The 22240-nt window shown below is 36.3% G+C and overlaps 1 protein-coding gene and 1 pseudogene across 1 annotated transcript in view; one reads left to right on the forward strand and one right to left on the reverse strand.

Annotated features, from left to right (window-relative positions):
• Positions 1-22240, forward strand: part of ZNF804B (zinc finger protein 804B) — a 516223-nt gene that overhangs the window by 341744 nt on the left and 152239 nt on the right. The gene's annotated exons all lie outside the window — the stretch shown is intronic.
• Positions 377-5050, reverse strand: LOC102899698 (annotated as a pseudogene).

The following is a 22240-nucleotide window of genomic DNA, read 5'->3' on the forward strand; positions in this document are numbered from 1 at the left end:
AAGACACAAAATAAGTTGTCTGTAGGCATGTAATACGGTGACCGCAGTAAACCATTAAATGTTGAAACTAGTAACTGATGGTTATAGTGACTTTTTAAAATTTTATTTTAGAGAGCGAATGTGAGAAAATCTTAAGCAGCCTCCACATTCAGTGAAGGATCCCATGACCCTGGGATCCTGACCTGTGCTGAAATCAAAGAGTCTGATGCTCAACTGACTGAGTCACCCAGGCTCTGTATTGTGATTTTCTTAACCACCAGTCAGCCTTTTCCTCAGTCATTTCCTTCAGCTGATGTCTCTGAAGTTACTGTTGAGGAGCACTGCTTTGACCTTCCTCTCACTGTGCATTTATAATAGTAAAGCGCTATTCTAGGAATTAGAACATGTCACCTCCCATGCCACCCATTCCGCCCATTCCAGGGTCCTTCTCTTAAGGAATTCCAGTGACTACAGCTTCTGCTGTAGTTGACAGAAAGGCCACTCCAGGAGGATCCAATAAAGCAGTTCTTATAAACTTAGTTGGGTCAGTGATTCCTTTTCCCACCATATCCCAAAAATCTTCAAGCATAGTGTCATGACCAACCTCTGAGGTACTTTGTATAATTTTCTCAGTTATCAGTGATCCTTCAACACCTGCATTCTTAGCAATGGTCATTGTAGGAATATTGAGTGTTCTTTCAATAATTTCTGTACGAACTTTTCGACCTTCATTAGCTAGAGTTATTGAATCAGGCTGGAATGTACCAAAGCAGGCCACAACCCCCTCCCAGAACAATGCCTTCTTCAATAGCAGCTTCTATAGCATTGAGGGCATCTCTACCTTTGTCTTTCCTTTCAATCACTTCAACACCACTTGTCCCACCACCCTTCAGCACAGCTGTTCCATCTGAGAGTTTTACCAGATGTTCATTCCACTTTTCCTTTTCATATTCACTAATTGTGATATTAACTGTTCAATATATTTCTTGAATACATTTTTCAACTGGACGCTTGTCACCTTTTTCTTTTGAGAGCATGGCATCATCTTTGGTCATGATGACCTCTCCAAATTTTCTGAAGTTGTAAGGCTGAACATCTTCAAGATTTAGAGTCAGTCCTTCTTCAAACACTGCCACCAGTAGCAATAGCCATGTCTTTAATCTGTTTCTTTCTCTTGTCTCCAAAACCTGGAACTTTGACTGCTATAACCTGAAGACCAACTTTTAGCTAATTTCAGAATGAGTATACTCAGATCTTCTCCATCAGCATCTTCAGCAATTATGACTAAGGGCTTATGGTGAGCATTGGCAATTTCAAGAAAAGGTGCAAAGGACCGGACACTAAAAATTTTCCTTTCACTCAATAAAATGTATGCATCTTAGAATTCACGTTCTGACCTTTTGATGTATTAATAAAGTATGAAGAATTATAACCTCGATCAACCTTCATGCCTTCAGTAAACCATACTAGGTACGTTATATCTTGAGATATTATGAAATCAGTTCCAGTGGAATTAGTATCTGATTCTCACCAAGAGAGGTCAAAAGTCAAAAGATTAACTGGAATGGTACACCTGCCTATAGAGTAAAGAGAATGGAGTTGCATCTCATTGGAAAAGAGGGGCCCTTTATTCTGGGGGGCCCCCCTGAGCGATTCATGTTAGAACGCTGTGGCCCATCTGCCATTCTGAAGGGGCATGTCCCTGGAGGATGACCTCAACCACAAGTGACCCAGGAGGGGAACCAGCAGTCTAGGTGGAGCAAAGCAGCCTACTGGAGGAGGCATTGACTTATCAAGGGAATTGTAATATAGAAGATGACCCAGAGAAAGTACCTCTGAAAACACCACAAATACATCCAAGAAGGAAAGAGAGACTACACACCTACCCTGGAGAATACTCTGATGCAGCTTATGACTGCACCAGCCATGTAAGGCTTTGCTGTTCTTCATGAAGCTTCTCTTCAAAAATACCACTTTGAGGAAGGAAGGAAGTGAAATGAATAACAGAGAAGCAGCATCTTCATTGACAGTTTTACCAGACTGGGACTGGCCCAAGCTGGGGAGAGGGAAAAAACAAACAAACAAACAAACAAACAAAACCAACCAAATAACAACAGCAACACCAAAAACTTTAAACACTGAATATTTTCAATAAGACAGAAGTGGAGGGGCGCCTGGGTGGCTTAGTCAGTTAAACATCTGACTCTTGATTTCAGCTGAGGTCATGATCTCACAGTTCATGGGTTCAAGCCCCAGGTCAGGCTCTGTGCTGACAGTGCAGAGCCTGCTTGGGATTCTCTCTCTCCTTCTCTCGCTGCTCCTCCTCTCTTCAAAAATAAATAAACAAACATTTTAAAATAAATGAAGAAAACTAAAACCAAAAGGAATATTTATTGATTCTTTTTTTTTGTTCTTTATTTATCTATTCTAGGTTCCCCTGACCTAGTTCAACAACTATAACTGAGTACCCCTAATATTGTCACAGTTAGAATGTATATGTTTTTCAAGGCCCTTAAAAAACACTGATGTTAAAAATTGCGATCTTCACAATTTGTCACAGGAAAAGATAGTCACGTATTTCACTGACCCATTAAATTAAAATTTCTCCAAAGTATCTAAGGTATAACTGGGTAATATCTGTGAAAAGTGTGTAGCCCACTGCTTGGCACAGTAGCACTCAAAAATGTTTGTCTTTTTCTTTAGGAAATTGGGTATTTTATTACCAGAGGACAAAATGAAAGAAATTTTGTTGTGCCAGTTTCCTGTATTTTAGGAACTTAGGAATTAAGTTTTATGAATTCCTTTTAGGAGCCCAAGTATAAAACTCAGATATATTGTATAGTTTGAAGAACTGTTCTATCAACTACTTGTCATCTGAGTCATTTATGCTTTCTATATGGAAGCATAAGAAAACATTTTATAAATTTCCCCTCCTTTGGACTGTTAGGAACCTGGTGGGGAAGCCAGAAGTGGTATGGCTTTGGAATGCTACCTGCCCTCCTTAGAAAGGATGAAGGCAAGTTCACCTCTCTGTGAAGATGTTTGATTGGAGGGAACATAGAACTGAAATTGACTTTGTGCTGCACTTTGTACAGAGAATTACATTTTAAAAGCCCAATATCTAAGTCGGCTTTGTTCTAATTTCAAAGATAATCAAAATATCTTCAACACTGTGGGAGGTCTCTCAGTAAACATGGATTTATATTTAGCACAATTTATTTGAGAATCAGAAAGGCTGCCAAAATAGTCCAAACATTAAATTATTTCCATTTTGGAGGGGTATTACTGAGAAGTAATAAAATATTGCCAGCCTGGATAGGCAGCTCATCATCACTAGTAAGATGAAAAGACCAATTATGCCTCACATGGACAAATGTTGATTAAAGAGTGGACTTCATAACCGCCTGGCCATGTTAGAGGCTATAATCACAGAGGAGGGGGAAGGAAGCACTTAGCAAAACACCAAAAGCTGCAAGGAGGAGTCATCCAATGAAAGAGGAAAGATCGAAATTTTAAAGAAAATGTCAGAGGAAATTGCCTGGTGGTAAGAGCTCTACTTATGTATGACTCTTAAGGAAATTGTCTTCTTAGAAAATTATAAGTTCTCAAAATGCCTTAAATAAAAAAAAATGGATCTATCTAAGGATTCTGTGGATCCCCAAACTTGGTATTCTCAAACTTTAGAAAAATTGTTTTTATCTGTCACAGCTCCTCATTCTTCTGAGGACAATTCAGGAATTGTGTGAGTTTGGGTTAGAAGAGGGGTTCCAGAGAGATACTAAGCTTTCTTTCCATTCAAGCCTGGTAACATGACCTATCAAATACTGAGTATTTTTGTATGTGAATAATTGCCTGCAATTCAAATGAGGTAGCATATATAAAATGCAGGAAACAGCACTATACAGGCAAAGCAATATTATGCAGAAGATTACAATATGTAACAATCTCCATGTCTTGATTGAGAACCCACCCCAATGACTCAGTACTGTGCTGTGCATAGGAAAGATAGAGTTGTGGCTTTCAAGGTCCTAGAAGGCTACTAAGGGCAAACAACATGGGTGAGAAAAATTTTAAAATAATATGATGCAGTGTGTAATTAAGTGCCACATTATGTAACACAGGATTGTTAGAGTTCAGAAAAAGAATGAATGCAGTGAGAACTGGAAGCATTTTCTGGGAAAAGGGGGACCTGAAGTGGGACTCGAATAATGCGTAAGGTAGGGAACTCTAGAGTTGAAAGGGAAGAAATTCCAAAAAAGAGAAATAGCAGCCCACAGGTTCCAGGGAGGGAATGGCAAAGAGATTGAATCGGGGAACCATCGAGGCATAGGCCAGGAACACAGGCTCTGGATCCAGGTTTACTAGATTTGAGTCCCAGCTCCCCCACCACTTCCTGGTGTAATCTAGGCATCATGTGATCATTTTGTGACACACTTCTGTTGTTAGTAAAATGAAGGCAACCATCATATCTATTTTAAGGGAATATTTTGAGAATTGATGGGTTGACGTATGTCAAGCACTTACACTAAGACCCGATATCTAGGAAGTACTGAACAAATGTTAGCTACTATCACTATTATTGTGTTGTTGTATACTCTTTTAAAAAAATATATTTATTTTGAGAGAGAGTGCATGAGTGGAGGAGGGGCAGAGAGACAAGATCCCAAGCAGGCTTCCTGCTGTCGCGCAGAGCCCCACATGGGGCTTAATCTCATGACCAGTGTGATCATGATCTGAGCCAAAATCAGATGCTTAACCGTTTAACTTACTGAGCCACCCAGGGGCCCTTATTGTTGCCATTCTTAAAAGATGTGATTTTCATGGCTGGAATGAAGCCAGATTTTGCAACAGCAACTACTACTTGTTACAGATAGCGTGATGGACATTGTGCTCAACACTTTGCCTACATTGTCTCTTATTCCTAACAACCACCCCCTGGAGAGGGGGAGAGGGAAGGATTATTTCTCTTACTTCTCAGCTGAAGGAGCTGAGAATTAAAGAAGCAATTTTCTGGAGAGTCCTGCAGCTGGTAACGAACAGTCAGCAATTGGAAGTGCAATCTTTTGGCCATCACCCCAGTGTTTTAAACTGCTCCATTACAGTGCTTTAACTTAAATGATAGAGGGTCCTGAGATTGAGGCAAAAGTTGGACACAAGTTTACTAGATGAGTTCAAAGTAGAAATGGGTTCAGGTTCAGGAAAAACAGCCTGGTGGTAGCTGGTGGCAGCCGGAATACTCTAGGAGAGGTGAGGTGAATAAACTAAGATGGCAGCCCTGAGACCTGAGAAGAACCAGTGCTATAGATTCACTCGGCAGGAGGAAAAAAAAAAAATGGATGAGACTATCCTGGGCCCTGAAAGTGAGAGATAGTAAGCTTGAGTCTTGGTGATGGGGCCCCAATGACTGAGAATGGTAGCTCCCGGAGGGCTGACTTGCTGAGAGGGTGCAAGAGGGACCTGAGCTCCTTGCACATAAGGCCAGGCATGGCAGAGAGAGTGTGCTGTTTATCTCTGTATGTTTTACAATGTTAGCTGGGCCCATCTTCCATTGCCTTCGTGCGACTGGAAATTAGCTTTCCTGTACCGCTGTGTTGCATTTCACTTGTCCCTTGGGAGCTCTTGCTCACATTTTCAAAGCTGCTTGCTGTATAGAAGTCATTTAAGGAAGGACAAATTAGTGCTGGAAGACAATAGTTACGCCTAATGCAGTTAAGAGTTCTGTTTTGTAGCCTCCGACCCTTTACAAGCAAGGAGTAGAAATAAACATCATGGCTAATGCACTTCGGCAATATAAAAGGTTTCTACATGGAAAATGCTGCTAACAGTCAACAGCTTATATAAAGCAAAGATAAATCATAATGGAGTGGTAATTTGAGTTGTATTGTACATCTCCTCAGGGAACTCCTAGACTCTAAAGACACCATCTCATTACTACCTGGAGTACCTCTGAGAAACATACAAAAAGCATCATTTTCTCCCAATTTTTTGTGTAAGGACCTAAGTCACAGGGAATTAATGTGACTTGCCGTTATATGGAAATGGATTTCTCATTTTCATGGAAAGGATTGTTTCAGTGAATTGGCCTATTTTCTCATGAAATTAGTCACTCAACCTGAGCGGGGGGCGGGTGGGGGGGGGGAAAGCTAAATAAAATCCCCCTGGAAAACAAGCAAACAAAATACCCTTTAACATATTTCAGTACCTATGTGGACTTGTTTGAACTTAATAAATGCAACTAGAACCAGAATATCTTTGATTGACTATCCATCAGAGTAACACACCACGTGTTTATGTGAAAGTTTTTGATGGGAAAGATGACAGTTTTAGGAGAAAATGTAGGAAAGCTGCAGCTTCCAGGCAAACGCGTGACAGAGTGGGAACCGAGCTGCCCTTTTCTGCCCTCCGCTGTCTCAGGCCAACCTTAATGACAAATGGGCCTGCTCACCAGAGCATGATCTCTGCACCCAGAAATGATGAATCAAGAATGATCGATTACTTTCTTAGGACTTCAAAGGAAATTGCGACAGAGCCCTCTAAGTCTGGGAGGCATTCTGCTCAGTAGAGTACCCACCATGACTGCACATCTAGAGAGTCTGACCTAAGTGCTTCTCTGCACACCTTTCCCATAATCCTCCCTATCTCCAACTCCCTGCCTTGTCTCAGGTGTATGGATTCAGAAATCACTCAAGTTGGAGCAAAGTTCTGGAAGATTCTAATGCCTGTCTTCTTCAGTGATCTTTTTGCGTAAGGCTGCATAGAACAACTTAGCTCAGTGTGTCTGATCTTTACTCCAAGATGTAATATCCCACATTTTTATTGCTCTTAATTGTATGGATTGCTAAACATCCTATTCTCCTGGTAGTTCACTTTCAAAGGAAAATGTGTTTTGTAACTACTGAGCATGTCCTTTATGGACACAGATTTCTGGCCAATGGTTAAGATTTGTTATTTTTAAACAGCTGCATTTTCCTAACCTTATTTCTTTAGATATGTATTTCAGAGGTAGGAAAAGGATATTTGGATTATAAATCCTACATTACGGTCTGTTAAATCATCCAACATGAACCCTTGTTTTCAGCTACAGAGTGATTAGGAAACACTGATTCTATTTGATAATTAACAAACTGCTAAAATAAATGAGGATTGAATTACAAGTATTCATCACCATTCTTTTTTATGCCTGACCTCCAATAGAAATCTATACATGTTAATCCCCAGGGCGCATTTTTCTGACTTGAAAAATATGTGAAAGTTGGGCATTCTGGTGCATATTGATGTGAGGTATGGAGCCATGTAAAAGCCAAGAAAGTAACTGAGGTATTTGCTGATCTTGGATATTTTCCAAATATTGCTTAAAGGTGTCTGTGCAGCCTGTCTCTAAGTGAGCAGTCTACTCCTCCTCAGCACCTCTTGATAGTTCTTCTGTCTGTATCATAGTTTAATTTGATTTGCCACATTTTTACTTTATTTAGTTTTTTAAATTTATTTTTCAATTTAAATCCAAGTTAGTTAACATGTAGGGCAATAATCATTTCAGGAATGGAACTTAGTGATTCATCACTTATGTATAACACCCAGTGCCCATCCCAACAAGTGCCCTCCTTAATGCCCATTGCCCATCTAGCCCATTCCCCATTTTCACTTTAAAACCTTTTAATTAGCATTTGCTTTAGCTCCTTTAGCTATTTCCTAACAGAACTCATATCACAAAGGTCTTTGTTAGTTATAAATTCTTTTACTCTGTAAGTCATTAGATATGTAGATATTCTTACGTCTTTCTTATACTTTCCATAAAAAATATACTCCATATGATGCAGAGAGATGGTATTAAGATGAAGGTTTTTTATTAGCTCATGTCATTTTACTCTCGGTACCAAACTTGATATTTTAAGATATATTTTAGTTGTGAGAAAAGGTATCATGTATGTCCTGTCTACTTTTGACATCTTTCCACATATTTTTGTCTGACAGGAAATTTAAATGTGCTTCTCACTAGCTTAGATGTGTTTACCAAAAGGGAGATGACAAAATTAGTCATTTTTATATGTTCTAAACACATTGAAACTGCATAAATGAACAGAATATGAAGCTCTCATTTGGCTTACTATTCTTTATTGATCATATCACAGTAAAAAAAAAACCTGAGAAATATCAAGTGCATTTTTGTCTTAGAATTAGTTTTAACCTTGAAAAATAGTTCAAAATTTATGAGCTTTGAACTTGCTTTTGGAATGTACAAAGGCCCCAATTTCTCCATATCCTCACCAACACTTGTTAGTTTCTTGTCTCTTCCTTCCTTCCTTCCTTCCTTCCTTCCTTCCTTCCTTCCTTCCTTCCTTCTCTTTGTTCTTTTTTCTTTTTGAATAATAGCTATCCTAATGAGAATGAAATTTTTCTTTGCTTTTGAAATTAAACATTTTATGGGAGTTCTGCAAGAACATTTTCCTACAAATTTCAATACAGTGAGTATATGTCATTTTCTTCCCATTATTCCAACATGAGCTGGTATAAATTGCTTTAAATCATTTCTGGTATAGAAGTCCTAGCATGTAGATATATTCTTTCTAATAACGTTAGATAAACACATTCTATTCAACTCATATCCTTGTATGAAGAGTATCTATTTATAGTTACTCCTGGTGAATGGAAAAAAAAAGTATAGATATTCATTTCTTTAAAGTCTTAGTAGGGTTTATGAAACCTTTATAATCTCCCAATAACAGGGAAAATATATTTGAATTAGCTTAGAGAAACACAAAAACTTTCAGAAATGTCATATGAACTTAAAATTCTCTTTATACTTTTCTTTATTTTCCATGAATCCTATAATTAATGGATGTCATTTTATTTTAAGGAAAAAATTGTCATAAAAATAGTGGTAAGCTTTAGGATCCAGGCTAATATGCATTCTTTTCTTTTAAAATAATGGATAGATCAAAGTGAATAATATCTAGTAGGTATTTGCTAGTATTCTATTGCAATAAAAAAGAAATAGCAGCCTTAAGTTTTATTTTTCAAGAAGATTCTAAATCTAAAATGGCATTAGACCTTCAAAAAATCAAATGAGCTTTACATGATTATATATTTATATTTCAAAAAATGTCACCAAAGAACAATGTTTTACAGATAAAGAAAAGAAAAAGAGCTAGTATTCATATGTAATAAATGAACACATGGGAGGATTCAGGAATGAAACCATGGTTATATCTTGAAAAGACAATCATTTCAACAATAAACATGTGATACTGTGACCAAATAGTGTGATAGTTTAAACATTGAAGTTATATTTGTTTTGATGACTTCACTAATGTATTCATACGTTAAATATTACTTTACATATACGGTGTGTCCAGCACTGTGTTAGGTAGGAGAAGACAACCAGTTCTTTGGTTTTCTGATTATAGCATTATTCAGCTCTTAAAATCATCAGATTTTGATTTAAGGAGTCGTTTACACTCTATAAACTAATTGTAATCATGAACAAAATCATGTAATCATTTTAACAACTTGATTCTTTCCACAAATGTATACTTATTTCATACTGTGGACCAGACCCTATGCTCCATTTTAGTGAACAAATTGATGAATACAATGTGTTTCCTTCCCTAGGTTGTTCAGAGACATTCATTATAATTGATTTGAGATCAGTGCACTAATCCAGAGGATAAAACCTCTTTTTTTTTTTTTTTTAATTTTCAGTTAGTTCTGTAAAGCTTAGGTTGGGGAATTAAAAAAATAAAATCTGTTCTTTCATCTTTAAAGTCACAAAAATTAGACATATTTTCCACTTAGCTCCTGAATTCCGTGCTGCATTTACCACTCCCAGAAAGTTTTTGGCATAAAATCAAAATGAACTAGGATCTTCAGCATACTCTGAATCAGTCTCCAAATAAAGAGATCATTGAGCTTCCAAATGATGTTTAAACTCATTATCCTCCAACAGGGAAGCATTAAAATATCATCCCCTAGAAACATTATTACCATGGAACATCTGTAAACATCAGTACGTGGTCAGAGATATTGATGGGATCCACTTTTTTTGGTAAATTTAAAAATACTCAGAAGATGATGAAGAAAATCAATGAACATCTATCAGAAATGAGACAGAAAAAAGATCTTATAGCTTAAGCCCATTTTGTAGGATGCAATAATGTACCCATAAAACTACAGAATTACTTATAAGCATATTAGGATGTGACATTAATCTAAATGTAGGGATAATGAACATGGCAATAGCAATTGCCAGTCAAGTACTTCTAAGAGCGCTTGTAATGAAATTAGGAGACATGTAAATTGCAATGCATTTAAAATGCAGCAATGGGTGTAAATGATAAGCTGAGGTAGTTTCCTATAGATGTCCTACAGACTTATAGAAATAAAGTGAAGCCATTCAGACATTGACAGTTTTTCTTCCTAAAGTCTGCCATATAAATAGACAGTTTTCAAAATGGTACACCTTGAAATACTTGAGAAGTAATTCTGCACATTTCTGGAACTAAGGGAAGCAGAATAGTCAAGGTAACTATAATTGGGTATACTGGAGCTCAATTTCAGCTCAGAGGTAACCTTCTAATACCTTCTTCCATTGAGTGACAGGATAAGAAGCCAAAGGCAGAAAATCAGCCTAATTGGGTATACTGGGGCTCAGTTGAAAGAGGATAAAATGAAATGTTTAAGTTAAAAGCGTTGAAGATAAATAGTATAATTAAAGTGTTTATACATGAATGTGTAAAGTATAGAAAAAAAATGTGATCACATAGCGATTCTACAAGCAGACCTGAAAATAAATCAAACTATAAGAATGCCATATGTATGTTTCCAACCACTGATCAATCATCATTTGAATTTATAACCCAGATATTGGAGACCAGAGCCCAGATTCCTATTGGTTTTGTTGTCAGTGAAAGGATGATAAGGATTCCAGCCCTAGTCTTGTGCCTGCATTTGTTTTCCTATTAGTAAGTACTAGCAGATGACATAAAAAGTGGCCTAATACTAAGGGGGGAAATGTCAAAATTTTAGTCATGTTGAATCAAATACCTTTACTTTTTAAGTTCCTGAATACAGTAGTTAGTAATTATTACATAATTTACCTACATATAGCAACAGAAAATGTAGAGTATGGAGAATATGCTATGAAGTCAAGCTAACGTAGATTCCTAGTCTAACTCTGCTATTTTTGATGCCTGTAATCTTGGACAAATCATTTAATTTTAATTTTCCCAGCTGCATGGATACAAGATTTATATCTTCAGATTGTTATCACTGGTTAACTAAGTTACTTCTTGTGAAATGTTTAATAGGGTAACTCACTCATAGTACTTTTCCAACAAATGTTAGCTATTGTTTCTGATTGAATATTATTCATCCATACCGTTTGCTAGTAAAAGTGTTTCCAGTGTGTATGGTATAACTAAATACAGTGTGGCTTCCAGATACCTCTGACATACAAATAGCAAATAAGAGTATATGAGCAGAAAAAGAGAACAGAAATAGGCAAGTTGTTCATTCTCCTGGAAATTTCAATCTCTTATTTTATTTGTATTTTACTTTTAACTTTCTCTACCATAAACAAAGAAAAAGTGTAGATTATCTTACTGAAGTAATTCTAAAATAATATCTATTTAAAAACATTAATATCAGTAGTCTGCTGAATAAAATAAAAAGTGATTTGAAAATTAAATCAATATTTTCTCCAAAGAAATCAAAAGAACCTGATTTACCCAAGAAAATTGCTGCTGTTGAAATGCAGGCACTTAAGAGGTTTGTGAATAGAACTTTTAATAATCACATACCACAGGCCATCATCAGATAGACACTACCCAGAAGAATCTAATAAATGATGTTGTATTGACTACACTTGTTGAACTGTCCCGTTTTTGAACTCTGTTCAATATTTTCTATTCTCTGATGAATATCCCGGTTTAAAAAAAAATCTCGAGTTTCAGTCTGTTTCTCTCTCTTACTACCTTAAAAAAGGAACAAGCTAGCCATAAACAATCAAGTCGACAGATGCCTATGAGAATTAGTTGCTCTCTTTGAGTCACTCCTGGGGCTTCTTTGGAAATTTCTGACTTGCTGCCTGGGAGAATTAGGCTGATTTTCTGCCTTTGGCTTCTTATCCTGTCACTCAATGGAAGAAGGTATTAGAAGTTTACCTCTGAGCTGAAATTGAAGTCAGAGCTACTGACCCTACTGCACGAACCTTTCATTTTGTTCTCTGGGCTGGGTCACATCTTATTTGTCCATTGTAAATTTTTAGTGTCTATTCACCGAATTCCCATTCAGTATTTCAAATCAATTTCCCAAGGGTTTCCTAGGAAAACAAACCCCAAATAACAAAATTTAAGCTGTCAGTCTTGAACTTACATGGCTTACCTTTGCAAATGGAATCCATTCAAAATAAAGGTACAAAACCTTGGCCAAGAATTTAAGTTTTTAAAAATACTATTGTATAAAGAAAGTCACAAATCTGCCATTCCGTTGATTATAGTTATAGTGATTATAGTCACTTTTAATTCCTACAGTTACCCTAAGTTAGCCAGCATTGATAATAAGTCAATAGTGACAGTGGAGTTATTATTTTTCTTCTTGGTAAATAACATGTACTGAACAAGTATTCAAAGACAGTAATTTGTGTCTTTTCAATTATTCTATTGTAAAAATGCCAAAGCACTTTTCATATCTTAATGTCAAATAGTCATTATCTAAAACTTGAGATAAGAGTTTTATCACTTAACATGTGGGGAGGAAAATCCTCAAATCTATTTTTATTTTAAGTATTTAATCTCAGAGAGTTCATACTTCCAAAATTCATGCAGTCCTGGCACAAGGAGACAAATAGTAAATCCCCATTTTGGAGCACCGAATCGGCAGGAGCGAGGGGCTTATACAGGGTTCTCAGTATTATATCAAGTCAGCCCTGATATTCATCTGGTAAATACCACTACCAAACATCCATTGTTGACAGCTGGTATCCTTTAGGACCTAGATTTAATTCTATTTTGAACAGTCCATATCTGTGCCATAATTATTGTTAAATACTTTGAATATTATAGATGGCTCTCCCATTGGAAAACTGATGCTATGATTGTGTGGTGGGGCTGAGAATTTACAAATGTATAAGTACATGCATTGACTCTCATTAAGATGATCCAGTGAACACACTTAGAAACATTGTCTTGTTAGATGAAGCACAGGGCTAGGAATCTGCTGGCCCAACCTCCAGTCCCATTTTTTCATTAGTTAAATCTTTGCCCTTACATAGGTCACTTAATGTTCTCTGCATGTCACTTTACCTGCAAAGTGTGAGGGTTTTAAGAGTGTCTGGAAGATTTAAGAACTATAGAGGTCACAGATCCTTCTAATATCCCCTTCATTTATTTCTTAAATTAAATTTTTTTTACTATTTGAGAGAGACAGACAAAACGCGAGGGGGGGGGGATGGGCAGAGAGAGGAGACACAGAATCCAAAGCAGGTTCCAGGCCCTGAGCTGTCAGCACAGAGCCTGATGTAGGGCTTGAACTGGAGAATCAGGAGATTATGATGTGAGCTGAAGTCCAACGCTTAACCGACTGAGCCACCCAGGTGCCTCTGTCCCTTTCATTTAAGTTATATTTCTACCGTTGCTCATGGGTAACTTGTCAAGAGATGGAATTGGGATATTAAGCGTTTCCCCCAACAGACAAAAGGGGTACATTTGAAAGGGATCAAACTAGAGCCGTATTCCAGAGAAGGGAGCAGGAAGGAGCACCAGGCTCAGGCTTTTTGAGGGGGCTAATCTTTCCCAGGGTACATGGTATCCTCTTTGGATGGTGTATGAATATTTTGAGACCCTTACATATTATTTGGTGAGTTTCTACCTATGAAGCTATGGCACACCCTAAACCCTTGAAAAATTAGTATCTGTGCTTAGGGTATGTCAGTCTGAAGAAAGAAGGACAGGTTATTAAATATTCAATTGCAGTTAGTACATCAGAACTGGTATAATAGCTATAAAGTACACTGGAGTAGACATTCTAGAAAGAAAAAAAAGTTCAGATTAAAGAGATCAGAAAATCAAATTATTGGATTGTGATACAAAGTCATGTTTATTTTGATCCATTTTTAAAGTAATTAAAAAGTACTAGACTCAAAATAATCCCCCCCTTCCCACACACCACCAGATCTGAAATTTGGAATACTACCTTTGAGGTTCAGGTGAGAATTGGGGGAAAACAAAGTGTGGTATTTTTTGACCCCTGAAATCTCATTACTAGTAAAGGCTGCATAGGGATTTTACTACTTATATTTTATTAGAAACTCCTTGATCCAATTAATTTATTTACTTAATCTGCTCTGTCATTGATGTCATAATCCATCTGTTCCCATGTGATTGTAATACACATACTCCAATCTAGAAATACAGTTGTCAACATTAAAAGTCCTTGTGGTCTCTTCTCAAGAAATAATTTAACCACCAACGTACAACTGAACTCATGGAAAATAATTTGTTTTATTGAGTACAGAGACCACAAGTGTTTTTCATGATTATTATTAACTTTTAACATTCATAATGAGTTTCTGACTACAAGATGATAAATCAAGTTATACTAAATGTAAAACTGTTAAGTATTCAGGAATATAGAACAAGATGTGATAGAGAATAAGCATCTAAGTCAACCTATTCTGACCTTATGTGGAAAGCAATTTACCTGAAAACAGTGCCAGGAACTCTGTCTAAATTGCCTATGAATGGAACTATAAACCTGGGCACTGGTATATGGGGAAGATGGTGGTGTAGAAGAACCCACAACTCATAGACTATCTTTACTGTTGAATATTTACCCTTAGGGAGGAACACTGTGTAAGGATCACACAACAGGACACAGATGTGGTTTTGTTTATTGGTTTGTTTGCTTGTTTGTCATACAGGTGTCAGGAATTTGTGTGTCAATTTTGATCATTTTTTTGCTGTTTTCTGGTTTTTTTTAATTGTTAACCTATGAATTACACTAATAAAAGTATAGTGTTAAAACTTGCTGTTCCTGGGATTCATCCAACTTGGACAATATGCACTATTATTTATATTATTCATATTGACTTACAGATAATTTACACTATGTTTATATGGATTTAGCTTGCCATGTTTTGTTTAGAGTTTTGCCAGATATTTTTAAGTAATGTAAAAGAGCTAATTATCTTTCATAGCAAGGAGTCAACTAATGCTGATCCAAACTATAGCACATTTTTCTTCAAACTACCAATTTGCTTTTCAAAAAATTTATCCTTACTCTAGAGAGATATTTTAAGAACTCATAGGTCTTATTTAAAAAAAAAAAACTTGTCTGAAGTTTAGCAATTTCTTCAGCTTTAGTGTACTTTCTTCTGCTAAATCCAAATAAAATTAAAATGTTTTTGTTTAAAAATTGTGTATGAATATGATCCTATTTTTCAGTACGTTGACTATACTATCTTTACACATGCAGAAAGAGGTGTTCAAAATAATGTTCACACAGTTTTAAAGGATAGTTAATTTCCCAGTTTTAGGTGATTTAAAATTTTAGTCTTTGATTCTTTCTGTGGCTTGAATTTTTTCATAAATATATTATCATTCTTCAGCAAAACTGTTATTCTTTATAAAACATACAAGATATAATTACTTATTTTCTTGATATTAATGATAGCACCTAAATAAACTTGCCTAAGTATTTTCTTGTTCTAAAATGTAGTCTAAATTACTACTTCTGCTGATTGACATTTTGCATATATTCTGAGACTTTGCCTGCTCATGTTCAGATGACAAGCAGCTGTAGAATAGGTAAACTGAAGTCTTCTAGGTCATTGGCCATATGTATGCTGACTGGCCTTTTCTCATATCCCTCAATCTTTAAGACTTTTAGATATCATCAATGAGTGTATGCATAGATTTTAACAATAAAAACTAAGATGTCATATCTCTTTTTAAATGAAGATTATAAACTATTTTTATTATTAGGCAACTGCCATTCTGCTATATTATTATGAGTTTGACTTTATGTATATCTATATCTTCCATATCTATGTCTGACTTATTTCATTTAGTATAATGTCCTCCAGATTCAATGATGGTTACCAGAGACTGGGGTATGGGGCAGGGGGAATGGGGAAAAAAACTCTTGGAAGGAAGGAAGGAAGGAAGGAAGGAAGGAAGGAAGGAAGGAAGAAAAAAAGAAAGAAAGAAAGAAAATACAGCATTCTTTCTTGATAAAAACCCTCAGGAAAGTAGGGATAGAAAGAAACCTCAACATCATGAAAGCCATATATGAATGACCCACTGCTAATATCATCCTCAACGGGGAAAACTGAGAGCTTTCTCCCTAAGGTCAGGAACACGACAGAGATGTCCACTCTCATCACTGTTGTTCAACATAGTGTTGGAAGTCCTAGCCTCAGCAATCAGACAACACAAAGAAATAAAAGGCATCCAAACCTTCAAGGCAGAAGTCAAACTTTCACTCTTTGTAGGTGACTGATACTCTAAATGGAAAACCCCGAAGACTCCACCAAAAAAATGCTAGAACTGATAGCTGAATTCAGCAAATTTGCAGGATATAAAATCAAAGTACAGAAATCAGTTGAATTTCTATACACCAATAATGAAGCAGCAGAAAGAGAAATCAAGGAATCAATCCCATTTATAATTGCACCAAAAAAAAACCCCACTAGGAATAAACCTAACCAAAGAGGTAAAATATATGTATGCTGAAAACTATAGAAAGCTTCTGAAAGAAATTGAAGAAGACACAAAGAAATGGAAAAAACATTCCATGCTCATAGAAGAACAAATATTGTTAAAATGTTGATACTACCTGAAGCAATCTACATATTCAAAGCAGTCTCTATCAAAATTACACCAATATTCTTCACAGAGCCCGAACAATCACAAAATTTTTCTGGAACAACAAAAGACCCTGAACAGCTAAAGTAATGTTGGAAACAAAAACCAAAGCTGGAGGCATCACAATTCTGGACTTCAAGCTATATTACAAAGTTGTAACAAAAAAAATGTATTGTACTGGCACAAAAACAGACACATAACTCAATGGAATAAAATAGAGAACCCAGAAATGGGCCCATAAATGCATGACCAACTAATCTTTGACAAAGTAGGAAAGAATATCCAGTGAGAAAATGACAGTCTCTTCAGCAAATGGTGTTGGGAAAACTGGACAGTGACATGCAGAAGAATGAAGCTGGACCACTTTTTTACACCATACACAAACATAAATTCGAAATGGATGAAAGACCTAAATGTAAGACAGGAAACCATCAAAATCCTAGAGGAACGAACAAGCAACAACTTCTTTGGCCTCAGCCGCAGCGACTTCTTACTAGAATGTCTCCAGAGGCAAAGGAAACAAAAGCAAAAGTGAACTATTGGGACCTCATCAACATAAGAAGCTTCTGCACAGCAGAGGAAATGATCTGCAAAAATAAAAGGCAACATATGGAATAGGAGAGGATATTTGCAAATGACACGTAAGATAAAGGGTCAGTAACCAAAATCTATAAAGAACTTATCACACTCAACACCCAAAAAACAATAATCCAGGGAAGAAATGGGCAAAAGACATGAATAGACACTTTTCAAAGGAAGATATCCAGATGGCTAACAGTCTCATGAAAAGATGCTTAACATCAATCATCATCAGGGAAATACAAATCGAAACCACAATGAAATACTATCTCACACTGATCAGAATGGCTAAGATGAACAACTCAGGTAACAACAGATGTTGGCAAGGATGCAGAGAAAGGGGAACATTTTGCACTGTTGGTCCGAATGCAAACTGGTGCAGCCACTCTTGAAAACAGTATGGAGGTCCCTCAAAAAATTAAAAACAGAACTACCCTATGACCCAGCAATTGCACTACTAGGTATTTATCTAAAGGAAACAAAAATGCTGATTCGAAGGGGCACATGAACCCCAATGTTTATAGCAGTGCTATCAACAATAACCAAATTATGGAAAGAGCCCAAATATCCGTTGACTGACAAATCAATGAAGAAGATGTGGTATCTATACACAATGGAATATTACTCAGCATTCAGAAAGAATGAAATCTTACCATTTTCAACAAGGTGGATGGAAGTAGACTGTATTAATGCCAAGCAAAATAAGTCAGTCAGAGAAAGATAAATATCATATGATCTCAAACATATATGGAATTTATGAAACAAAACAGATGAACATGGGGGAAGGGGAGGAAAAATAAGATAGAAACAGAGAGGGAGGCACACCATAAGAGACTCTTAAATACAGATAACAAACTGAGGTTTGCTAGAGGGGTGCCAGCTAGGGGGACGGGCTAAATAGGTGATGGGCATTAAGTACTTATAGGGCACTTGTAGGGACACCTGGGTGGATCAGTCAGTTAAGCTTTCAACTTTTGCTCAGGTCATTATCAGGTCATTATCTCACAGTTCTAGCCCCATGTCTGGCTCTGTGTTGACAGCTCAGAGCTTGGCGCCTACTTAGGATTCTCTGTCTCCCTCTCCCTCTGCCCCTCCCCAACTTACATTCTGTCTCTCTCTCTCTCTCTCTCAAAAATAAATAAACATTAAAAAAATTTAAAAAGGAGAGTACTTGTTGGGATGAGCTCTGGGTGTTACATGGGTGTGATGAGTTACTAAATACTACTGATGCCATTATTACACTATATTTTAACTAACTTGGATTTAAATAAAATAAAAATAAATTTTAAAAAAAGAATGAAAAAGGAAAGAAAGAAAAAGGAAAGAAAGAAAGAAAAAGGGAGAAGGAAGGAAGGAGAGAAAGGGAGGGAGGGTGAGAAGGAGGAAGGAAGGAAGGCAGGAAGTCGCCAAGGGTCATGGGTAACTATTGTCTAATGGATACAGAGTTTGGCCAGATTAAAAGAATTCTGAAGATAGACGGTGATGGTTGCACAATGATATGAATGAATATAGTAACACTGAACTGTACTCCTTAAAATGATTAAGATCATAACTTTTAGGTTATGTGTATTTACCAGAATAAAAAAAGGTGTGATAACAGAAAATTATTAGAAACTAACACTCAAAAGCCTACTTGTGTGTAACTACCATATTTTATATTTTATCATCAACATAAAAATAACATGTGCTCAAAAATTTCTTCATCATATGTTGTTTGAAACGTCCTTGTGGAGGACTCCATTCAGATCCCCTGACTCAATAGCTCTAGTGGAGAGAGGAACTGAGAAGAGGTGAGGGAAGAACAGCGAGGGAAGGAGGCTGGACTGCCAGAAGGTTTTGGAATCAAGAGAGATCACAAAATTGAAAGAGAAGAGTTATTCAGCCTTAGGCTTGCTGTCTCTAACCATCTGGCCCATGGTGCTTCACACTGGATAAATCTAACACATCCATTTGATCCTCCAACCAGAAAGAAGAGAGTAAGCCCAGATTTCTCCTTTTGTCAAAAGTCCCATGTTCAAATAGCTGCTAGTTCTGTAAATGCTACAAGTGTACGGCTCTAAAATATCATCTCTCACCTCAAAACTCATGGTGCTGTGTTAGTGGAACATCTTACCATGTGTCTCTTCAATATTGCAGTAGATTCCTATCAGGTCACCCAGCTTCCGGCCTCACATCCCCAGAATTGTCTTTCACTCTGCTGTCAGTGATGCTTCAAAAGTGAAAACCTGATTATTTGGTTCTCTGCCACTGTTTTTCTCCATTTTCTACTAATCAAGACTGGTTTATGGCATGGGAGGCCATTGGTATGTATGTGTGTATGTATGTATGTATGTATGTATGTATTTAGAGCATGCATGTGCACTAGTGGGGGAGAGGGGCATAGGGAAAGAGAAAATCTTTTATTTAAAATTTAAAAAAAAATTTAAGTTTATTTATTTATGAGAGATAGAGACAGAATGAGTGGAGGAGAGGCAGAAAGAGAGGGAGACACAGAATCTGAAGGAGGCTCCAGGCTCTGAGTTGTTAGCACAGCTGTGAGTTAGCACAAACTCACAAACCATGAGATAATGACCTGAGCCAAAGTCACACAGGTAATTGACTGAGCCACCCAGGTGCCCCAATGGGAGAGAGAGAATCTTAAGCAGGCTCCACACTCAGTACAGAGCCTGATGCAGGGCTCAATTCCACAACCCTGGAGTTACGACCTGAGCCAAAGAGGTGTAGGTTCAACTAACTGAACCACCCAGGCAACCCTGGCTCTTTTATCTCACGAATCTTCTGTCCCAATGATACTCCACCATGCAGTTGCTTATTCACCCTGACTACTTGCTGTTTTCTAAACATACCAGTCCCTCTCATGTCTTCATATCATTGCATATTCTGTGATCTTTGCCTAGAATGCCTGCCTTTGATGATGATTACTTGATTTTTTTCCCCAACACTTTCTTTAAACATTGCTTCTTCTAAGATGTTTCCTGACCTTCTCTTTTTCAGGAAGAATTTACCCCCCAGCATGTGTTTATCTGTTGTGCTCTAGCATTACTTCCTTTGTATCATTTATGTTGTTACGCACTTGTTTGTTGATCTCCTGATTCCCTCTCCTAGATAATAGTGTTCTTGCTGATAGAGATAGTATTTTTCATTTCTATAAATCCCTATTTGCCTGTGTATAAAAGAAACTTAAAATATCTTTCTAGAATGAGTAAATAAACATAAAGGGATTAGCCACGCAGTCTTGACAAAGAACAAACTTGGAGGCATCACATTCCCTTATTTCAAACTCTGTTACAAAGCTGTAGTAGTTTGAACAGTGTGGGATCAGCATAAAAATAGACACAAAGATCAACATAACAGAATAAAGAGCCCAGAAATAAATGTATGTATATGTGATCGATTTAACTTAAGACAAAGGAGTCAAGGATATTCAATGGGGAAAGGACAGTCTGTTCAATAAATGGTACTGGGAAAACTGGACCACTATCTTATACCATAAACAAAAGTAAACTCAAAATGGTTTGAAGACTTGAACAGAAGACCATAAACCATAAACTCCTAGAAGAAAACATAAGCAGTATACCTCTTGATTTTTTTAATCTGACACCAAGAGAAAAGCAAAAATAAACAAATGGGACTATGTCAATTAAAAAAGCTTCTGCATAGCAAAGGAAGCCATTAGCAGAATAAAAAGGCAGCTTACAGAATGGGAGAGAATATTTGCAAATCACACATCTGATAAGGGGTTAATTTCAAACATATATAAGGAATTCATACAACCAATAGCAAAAAATAAATAAATAAAAATTTGAAAAAATGGGCAGAAGATCTCAACAGAAATGTTTCCTAAGAAGATATACAGAAGACCAATCAACAAATACATAAAAATTCTTAACATCATTAATCATGTTAATTATTATGCAAATAGAATGCAAATAGAAACTACAATGAGATATGATCCCTCATATCTGTTTGAATGTCTCTTATAGAAAAGGAAAGAAAGAAAAGAAAGAAATAACAAGTGTTGGCAAGAATGTGGAGCCACTGTGGAAAACAGTATGAAGTGTCCTCAAAAAATTAAAATTAGGACTAGCATGTGATCAAGCAATCACCAATCTGTTTTCTGTAACCTTGTTTTTTATGTTTGTTTTTTAGATTCCACATATAAGAGAGATCATACAGTATTTGTCTTTCTACATCTGACTTATTTCACTTAAAATAATGTCCTTGACATCCATCCATGTTGTTGCAAATGGCAAGATTGTATTCTTTTTTATGTGTGAAGAATATTCCATTTTGTATATACATATCACAAATTTCTTTATCCATTCATTCATTGGTGGTCACATAACTTGTATTTCTATAACTTGGCTATTATAAATAGTGCTTCAATGAACATAGGGATATAGTTATCTTTTTGAGTTACTGTTTTCATTTTTGGATAAATTCCCTGAGGGTAGAGAGTGGGAAAAATGGGGGAAAGATGTCAAAAGTTAAAAAAAAAAAATCTTTCATGTGAATATGTTAGTTGAACTGCAATCATGTCTTATAAAAAATAAGAATACATAATGGACTTGGCTCATTTAATTTTTATTCAATAAATATTATTTAGAATTTTTAACCAAGTATTTTATCATAATTTATACATATAACTTATGAATGAATAAATATGAAGTTAAGAATATTGAGAGAAAATTATAACTTCTGTTTTACATTTTTCTCTTGAGTTCAAGATCAGTTTTGGTGCTCAGGAATTGAAACATAATTTTTTCAATTATCTTTTATTTTAACAGATTAACATAAAATCACTTGCTTATTGTATAATTCTC

This window comes from Felis catus, chromosome A2 (genome assembly GCF_018350175.1).
Source record: "Felis catus isolate Fca126 chromosome A2, F.catus_Fca126_mat1.0, whole genome shotgun sequence".
Classification (NCBI taxonomy): domain Eukaryota; kingdom Metazoa; phylum Chordata; class Mammalia; order Carnivora; family Felidae; genus Felis; species Felis catus.